Source organism: Bufo bufo, chromosome 4, assembly GCF_905171765.1.
Source record: "Bufo bufo chromosome 4, aBufBuf1.1, whole genome shotgun sequence".
NCBI classification, from domain to species: Eukaryota; Metazoa; Chordata; class Amphibia; order Anura; family Bufonidae; genus Bufo; species Bufo bufo.
The window spans coordinates 330852087-330861583 of record NC_053392.1 but is presented as its reverse complement, the minus strand read 5'-3'; the positions used below and the strand labels follow the sequence as shown (position 1 = coordinate 330861583).

The 9497-nt window shown below is 42.6% G+C and overlaps 1 protein-coding gene across 2 annotated transcripts in view; it reads left to right on the top strand.

Annotated features, from left to right (window-relative positions):
- Positions 1–274: 274 nt before the first annotated feature.
- The window catches only part of POPDC3 (popeye domain containing 3), a 60301-nt gene continuing 51078 nt past the window's right edge, over positions 275–9497 (top strand). The window contains exon 1 of one of the 2 annotated variants that reach the window (XM_040428814.1): positions 275–405. The gene's annotated coding sequence lies outside the window, so the exon portion shown is untranslated. Of the gene's footprint in view, positions 406–882; positions 974–9497 lie in introns of those variants that run through there. The other variant, XM_040428815.1, reaches the window with a different exon arrangement.

Genomic DNA, 9497 nt, shown 5'->3' with positions numbered 1-9497 from the left:
GCTTAGTGCTAAAGTTATGGTAAAAGGGTTAGGGGGTAGACTGCTTGGTTAAAGTTCTGGAAAGATAGGGGAATACCTCTTTAATTACACCCAATACACACTTAGCTGCCCTGTAATGTGATAAGGTGGCCGCTGTTCTATTATGTACGACTCCTCACACATCAGGGTGTCAGCGACAATGGTGCTCCACTTACTGGAGATGCACCTTCCTCCTCCTCCCCTCCCTCCCGCCCGCTGTGCCCGTCTGTCTCTCCTCCTCCTCCTCCCCCAGCAGTGAGGGAGCTGCCTGCGCTGCTAGGGAGGGGAGTGTGCGCCGCTCCGGGCTGCAGCCTATTTTAGTCACGTCTTCCCGGCCACTCGTCTTCAGTGACAAACTTTCCCGGGACGGCCGCTCTTCAGAGCCAGGTAAGAAGCGGGGCTCAGCCCGAACTTCCCCTCACACTCTGCAGGGGTCGCCTGTCGCGTCTGTACTGATCCTGTGATATGTCGCGACTAGAGGTGAGCGATACCAGTGCAGATGACAGCTCGTGTTGCCTAGAGCCGGGGCTCCCCTGGGTGCTTTCCAGGATTGCTACCTCTAGTCACCCCCCAGTCCCTGGGGACCTCAGCACCTGTCTATGCCAGGGACTGTAATCTGGATCAATCAGGGACTGTAATCTGGATCAATCAGGGACTGTAATCTGGATCACTTCTGACCATGGAAACCTAAAACCAGTATATATATATATATATATATATATACACACTACTTGTCCAGCCTGTCAATCACAGTGGTTTTGAGAATGGATCTGATTGGTGACAGAGATGTCACCATCACATGACGATACCAGTCCTTATCTCTTAGACATAAGGACACTATAGAGGAGCGACCCCAGATCAGGACCGAGCCCCAGAGGAGGAACTTCCCCCACCCCATTCCAGGAGCAAGACATGCAGCGATCATCTGGGGGCGACGACCCCTCATCATTATCAGGTATGGTGACCAGTCGTCAGAGGAGCAGTGGATAGTAGAAGGGAGTCATATTCTAGTTCTTTCTCTTTTTAACCACTGTGAAAGTGTCCTCAGGCTATGTTCTGTGACCACCCCTTACCTAGGACTGGAGTATAGAAGATACCATGGACATGCTGCACTAACAATCCCTTACAGTGGCAGAAATAAATGCATCCAACCCATCTGTTCAGGGCTTCATTCGGTATGTAGGATCACAGATAAACCTAGGTTGATACTAGCGTTTTTTGTTAGTTTTTTGCATGATGTTCTTTCGGCTTTGTTCACATCTGCATTGGGAATTTTTCTGTTTCATCATAGGAGCAGAAAAATGGAATGCAAGCCGGAGACGGATGTCACATGATGGACACTAATGGCGCCAAACAGACCCCATTCATTATAATGTGGTCTGTTGGGTGTCCGCCATGGTGTCCGTCATTTTACCAGGATAAAGAGTGTTGCGCTAATCTGACATTTTTGATGGAATCTGTGACGGAGGAGATGTTCATAAAAATAGTACAAGGGAACAGTGCAGGCTTTGCTGATATCAAGCAGTCCCACACCAGCTCTCATGTCTGGTAACAAGCAGTCCTATGCCAGCTCTTATGTCTGGTAACAAGCAGTCCTATGCCAGCTCTTATGTCTGGTAACAAGCAGTCTAATGTCAGCTCTCATGTCCGATAGCAAGCAGTCCCATGCAAGCTCTTATGTCTGGTAACAAGCAGTCCTATGCCAGCTCTCATGTCTGGTAACAAGCAGTCTCGTGTCAGCTCTCATGTCCGATAGCAAGCAGTCCCATGCAAGCTCTCATATCTGATAACAAGCAGTCTCATGTCCGATAGCAAGCAGTCCCATGCAAGCTCTCATGTCTGGTAACAAGCAGTACTATGTCAGCTCTCATGTCTGGTAACAAGCAATCTCATGTCAGCTCTCATGTCTGATAACTAGCAGTCCCATGCCAGCTCACATTTCTGGTAACAAGCAGTCCCACACCAGCAATCATGTCTGGTAACAAGCAGTCCTGTACCAGCTCTCATGTCTGGTAACAAGCAGTCCTATGTCAGCTCTCATGTCTGGTAACAAGCAATCTCATGTCAGCTCTCATGTCCGATAACAAGCAGTCCCATGCCAGCTCTCATTTCTGGTAACAAGCAGTCCCACACCAGCAATCATGTCTGGTAACAAGCAGTCCTGTACCAGCTCTCATGCTGGCTGTGCATTATTATGTGTATGTGATGTGTCAGGGCTCAGTCTTGTGTGAACGGTGCTCTATTTAGAAAGCATGTGAGCCGGTGTCTTCTCATTACAGCAAATACTTCTCTATGTAAGTTGATCTGCTGCCTGCAGAAATGGCGAGCCAGTGTGGTTTCTTATTCACAGGCAGCCCTGGCCTAGTGGCCTGCGCTCTAAAGTAGTGACAGGAGCCATTACCGTCACTTCTGGAGTCACACCAGCTGCTCAGCAGAAACAAGGGACTTCTGACATTGCCCTGGGTAATCTATCTATCTATCTATCTATCTATCTATCTATCTATCTATATCTATCTATCTATCATCTATCAATATATTATCTATCTATCTATCTATCTATCTATCATCTATCAATATATTATCTATCTATCTATCTATCTAATATCTATCTATCATCTATCTATCTATCTATCTATCTAATATCTATCTATCTATATCTATCTATCTATCTATCTATCTATCTATCTATCTATCTGTATCTATCTATCTCATATCTATCTATCTATCTATCTATCAATATCTATCTATCTCATATCTATCTATCTCTATCTATCTATCTCATATCTATCAATCTATATCTATCTATATCTATCTATCTATCTATCTGTATCTATCTATCTAATATCTATCTATCTCATATCTATCTATCTTCTATCTATCTATCTCTATCTATCTATCTCATATCTATCAATCTATATCTATCTATCTTCTATCTATCTCTATCTATCTATCATCTATATCTATCTATCATCTATATCTATCTATCATCTATATCTATCTATCATCTATATCTATCTATTATCTATATCTATCTATCTAATATATATATATTTATCTATCTACCGTATCTATCTATCTCATATCTATATATTTATCTATCAAATCAAATCAAATAAGCTTTTTTGGCAGGGCTAAATACATTTTAGCATTGCCAAAGCAAGTGGGAAATAATTGGGTAGTGTTGGGGGGTGGGGACACATCCTATCTACCTACCTAAAATCTGTCTATCTATCTCATATCTATCTATCTCATATGTATCTATCTAATATCTATATCTATCTATCTAATATCTATCTATCTATTATATCTATCTATCTAATATCTATATCTGTCTATCTACCTAATATCTATCTATCTATCTATCTATCTATCTATCTATCTCCTATCTATCTATCTATCTATCTATCTATCTATCTATCTATCTATCTATCTATCTATCTATCTAATATCTATGCATCTATCCGTATCTCTCTAATATCTATCTATCTATCTATCTATCTATCTATCTATCTAATATCTATGTATCTATCCGTATCTCTCTAAGCTACTTTCACATTAGCGTTTTTCTTTTCCGGCACTGAGTTCCGTCCTAGGGGCTCTATACCGGAAAAGAACTGATCAGTTATATCCCCATTCATTCTGAATGGAGAGCAATCCATTCCGGATGCATCAGGATGTCTTCAGTTCAGTCATTTTGACTGATCAGGCAAAATAGAAAACCGTAGCATGCTACGGTTTTATCTCCCGCAAAAAAACTGAAGACTTGCCTGAATGCCAGATCCGGCATTTTTTTCCATAGGAATGTATTAGTGCCGGATCTGGCATTCAAAATACCGGAATGCCGGATCCGTACTTGCGCATGCGCAGACCTTTAAAAATGAGAAAAAAAATTATACTGGATCCGTTTTGCCTGATGACACCGGAAAAACGGATCCGGTATTGCAATGCATTTTTCAGACTAATCAGGCATTTTTCAGACTGATCAGGATCCTGATCAGTCTGAAAAATGCCTGATCAGTCAGAAAAAATGACATGCGTTTGCATACAGTTTGCCTGGCAATGGAACTGACTGCCAGAATCAAACAACGCAAGTGTGAAAGTACCCTAATATCTATGTATCTATCCGTATCTCTCTAATATATATCTATCTATTCATCTATCTGTGTACATATCTTACATCTACACTCACCTAGAGAATTATTAGGAACACCATACTAATACGGTGTTGGACCCCCTTTTTGCCTTCAGAACTGCCTTAATTCTACGTGGCATTGATTCCACAAGGTGCTAATAGCATTCTTTAGAAATGTTGGCCCATATTGATCGGATAGCATCTTGCAGTTGATGGAGATTTGAGGGATGCACATCCAGCGCACGAAGCTCCCGTTCCACCACATCCCAAAGATGCTCTATTGGGTTGAGATCTGGTGACTGTGGGAGCCATTTTAGTACAGTGAACTCATTGTCATGTTCAAGAAACCAATTTGAAGTGATTCGAGCTTTGTGACATGGTGCATTATCCTGATGGAAGTAGCCATCAGAGGATGGATACATGTTCTCATTCTGTTTACGCCAAATTTGGACTCTACCATTTGAATGTCTCAACAGAAATCGAGACTCATCAGACCAGGCAACATTTTTCCAGTCTTCAACAGTCCAATTTTGGTGAGCTCGTGCAAATTGTAGCCTCTTTTTCCTATTTGTAGTGGAGATGAGTGGTACCCGGTGGGGTCTTCTGCTGTTGTAGCCCATCCGCCTCAAGGTTGTGCGTGTTGTGGCTTCACAAATCCTTTGCTGCATACCTCGGTTGTAACGAGTGGTTATTTCAGTCAACGTTGCTCTTCTATCAGCTTGCATCAGTCGGCCCATTCTCCTCTGACCTCTAGCATCCACAAGGCATTTTTGCCCACAGGACTGCCGCATACTGGATGTTTTTCCCTTTTCACACCATTCTTTGTAAACCCTAGAAATGGTTGTGCGTGAAAATCCCAGTAACTGAGCATATTGTGAAATACTCAAACCAGCCCGTCTGGCACCAACAACCATGCCACGCTCAAAATTGCTTAAATCACCTTTCTTTCCCATTCTGACATTCAGTTTGGAGTTCAGGAGATTGTCTTGACCAGGACCACCCCCCTAAATGCATTGAAGCAACTGCCATGTGATTGGTTGACTAGATAATTGCATTAATGAGAAATAGAACAGGTGTTCCTAATAATTCTTTAGGTGAGTGTATTTCATATCTATCCAATCATTATGTGTTATGTTATTTAGAATATACATTTATTATAGTATGGCATTTACAGCAATGCATAAACTTTTCATGCTGTATGAAGTTCCACTTATTCCTATTGTAACATTTAGAGAGTTGAGCGAATAGATTCTACTTTGTCACAAATTTCCCCCCACCCCCCAAAAAAAAAATTTGATTCTAGCAAATCCAAAACTTTTGTGATTAACTTTGGATGAATTACTTAAAGTGGCATTTGCCATCTTACAGATCAGAAGAAAGCTCAGCAAGGCAAGTAAGATGAAGAAGGAGGAAGACAGCACTCTGAGCGGTGCCCTGGCCTGCGGGCATGCCCATAATGTCTTGCAGTTAGCCTCAGAAAACACGAGAGACTATACTATATATAGTATATAACAAAAACGCTTCCGTTACCTACAACCGGCTGCATCTGTTATGAACGGATCCGGTTGTATTATCTTTAACATATCCAAGACGGATCCGTCTTGAACACCATTGAAAGGATCCGTTTTATATTGTGTCCGAGAAAACAGATCTGTCCCCATTGACTTGCATTGTGGGTCATCCCATGATGGAAAGAAAACCGCAGCTTGCTGTGGTTTGCTCTTCGGTATGGGAACACAACCAAACGGAACGGAATGGAATCCTGTGCCGGATCTCAATACCGGAAACGAGAAACGCTAGTGTGAAAGTAGCCTAAGGGAGCTGGTGTAGTTTAAAGAGGACCTTTCACCGATTCTTACCCTATGAACTAACTATACAGACATGTGGAGCGGCACCCGGGGATCTCACTGCACTTACTGTTATCCCCGGGCGCCGCTCCGTTCTCCCGTTATGCCCTCCGGTATCTCCGCTCACTAAGTTATAGTAGGCGGAGATACCAGTCCCTAAGTTATGGTAGGCGGAGTCTGCCCTAGCGCTGGCCAATCGCAGCGCAGAGCTCACAGCCTGGGAGGTTATTTTCTCCCGGGCTGTGAGCTCTGCAATGCGATTGGCCAGCGCTAGGGCAGACTCCGCCTACCATAACTTAGGGAACGGAGATACCGGAGGGCATAGCAGGAGAACGGAGAGGCGCCCGGGGATAATAGTAAGTGCAGAGAGATCCCCGGGCGCCGCTCCACATGTCTGTATACTTAGTTCATAGGGTAAGAATCGGTGAAAGGTCCTCTTTAAACTATGTCCTACGGCTGGCATCGCCGCCAGCATAGGGGTATTATCCCTTTGGATACCGGATGTTTTTTCGTTTTTGTGTTTTCATTTTTCTTCCCTATTTTCCTTGAGCCACGACTTTTTTACCTTTCCGGTCACCTAGCTGTATGAAGGCTTATTTTTTGCGGGACAAGTTGTATTTTCTAATGCCACCATTAATTATGGCATAAAATGTAGTGGGAAGCAGTAAAGAAAATTCTAAATGGGGTGGAATTGGAAAAAAAGCTCAATTTCTCCACCGTTTTATGGGTTTTGTGCCCACGGCGTTTTGTTTGCGGAAAAACTGACCCATGCCCTTTATTCTCTGGGTCAGCATGATTACAACGATACCCCATATGTATAGGTTTTTTATGTCTAAATAGTGTAAAAATAAATGTAAACTTTGGTAAAAAAAAAAAACACATTTTTTACATCGCCATATTCTGACCCCCATAAACTTTTTATACTTATGTCTACTAAGTTGTTTAGGGGCTCATTTTTTGCAGGATAATCTGTCGTTTTTATTGATACCATTTAGGATTGTGCAAGACTTTTTGATCACATTTTATTGCATTTTTTTGGGCAAGAGAAGCAATGAAAAAATGGCAAATCAGCCATTTTCATCCTTTTTTCCATTACGCCATTCGCGTTGGAAATTGGAAATTTTTAAAATATTTTAATAGTATGGGCGTTTTCGGTTGCATTGATACCCATGATGTTTATATTTATTGTTATTTAGGTATTTATTGTTTAATTATACGTAAAGGGGGGTGATTTCAACTTTTATATTTTTTATACTTATTTACTTTTTTTATTTTTTGTGAAGTTTTTAAAGCTCATATGAGCCTATAAATAATGTTTTTAAATTTTTGATTTTGTTCTATCAGGGATTTTATAAATGGGATTTACACTAGAAATTGCTCATTTCTTATCCTGGCCTGCCATCTGGTGGCCAAAATAAGAATTGCAGCATGGACACTTGAAGCCTCGTCAGCGAGGCTTACAGTATTCAGCACAACTACCGATGCCCACATTGGCCGCACTGGGCATCGGTAGGTAGCCTGGAAGCGCAAGTTTCCGTTTTTTTTGCGCATTGAGATGCTGTGATCTCACTTGATCACAGCATCTAAAGCCTTTAATTACCGTGATCGGTATTATTGCCAGTCATGGTAATTAGCCGCATGTCTCTGCTGTTTGAAACAGCAGAGATCTGCCGGCCATGGCGCTGTCACGATCCCTTACCATGACAGAGGTTAGAAGATCTGAGAGATTGCATCACGTGAGGTTATCTGACAGCCTCTCGGTTTCACTTTGCAGTGTTGTTGTTGGTATGACCACACCTCTTGTTTCAGGTGTAGCTTGTGGTCATTACTATTCCTCTATTTAGTCTGGACTCACACTTCCTACCATGCGGTTCACATCTGCCTGGAGTTGGAAGAGCTGGTGTGTTGTCCGCTTCTGAGTTCCTGCTCATCCATTTTCTATTGAAGATAAGTGTTCTCCCTTTGTATTTTGTTTTCCCCTTTTGCTCATTGTTTCCTGGGCCTCAGGGAGACGCTGGGTCGTTCATCTGGGAAGGAACCAGTGGTCTCAGACCCTGTCACTACACCTAGGGATTTTCTGGGTATCTAGATCCTAGGTATACGGTGTATGAATATTCCCACCTTCAGGGTCTATTCATACTGACATGAGTCATGGCTAGGTTTAGGGTTTTCCTAGGTGGTGACCTTTACCTTTTCCTAGCCGTGTGGCCTAGTTTCGGGTCATTCTGCTTCTGTTGTCATTATGATGTTCCTCCCCTCCCCCTACATTATGACAGGCGCCCGCTGCACGGATGAGTGGGCTCCATGTTTACACATCGCTCCAGTGCCGTACATGTTCGGTGCTGGTAGCGAACGGGTTAAGACCAGCATATACATTGCTGGTCTTGATAAATGACCCCATATGTGTCATAGGCAGTATATAAAATCCCAGCCAGGAAATGCATGTGTTTTCTGGGGTTATACGTTGCTGTGATAGGACATGAGAGAGAAAATAAATCTTATCTTTAACCCATCAACGCACCATGTTGTCAATGCACGTTACAGGAAGCATTACGTTAATGCACCATTACAGCATGGAGATGGCAGCGGCCGCCACCATCAGCAGTAGGTGTCAGCTGTAGCATACTGCTGACATCCCGCTGCAAAAGCCGAAATCGGTACTAGCGGCAATCCTGTTTAACCCCTTAGATCCTGCGGTCCGTAGCAATCATGGCATCTAAGGGGTTTTCAGAGGGAGAGTCTCAATGGGTGCCATGGCAGCCAGAGGCCTTACAAAGGACTCCTGGCCTGCCATGTATAGCAGGGTATCAGCCAACAGATTTGTACTTATGAAACTGTCTGACCTGTTGCCTGTGCGCTTGGCAGCTGAAGGCATCTATGTTGGTCCCATGTTCATATGTGCCCAAATTACTGAGAAAAATTATATTTTAATATATGCCTATGAGCCTCTAGGAGCAACAGGGGTGTTGTCATTACACCTAGAGGCTCTGCTCTCTCTGCAACTTCCGCACCCTCTGTACTTTGACAGGGCCAGAAAGTGTAAACTTTATCACTCCTGCCAGGTCCTGTCAGTCAAAGTACAAAGGGTGTGGCAGTTGCAGAGAGAGCAGAGCCTCTAGCTGTAATGACAACTCCCCTGTTGCTCCTAGAGGCTCATTTGCATATATTAAAACTTCATTTTTCTCAGCAATGCAGACACATATGAACATGGGACCAACACAGATGTCTTCAGCTGCCCAAAAAAAAATGATATATATATATATATATGTGTGTGTGTGTGTATGTAAGGTATGTACGTATGTTGCGGTCACATTACTAAATTCTGCCTTGAAAGGGATTGGATACAGTAGGACACTAGGAGATTATATGTGACTTTTCAGAACAATCGGGTCACTTTCTATTTGGGTTGAATTTATAACATTTTAGCAGTGATTATTCATGTTTTAGTACTATACTTTTATCTCTATTAAAAATAATTCAAACATTTACAACATTGAGTA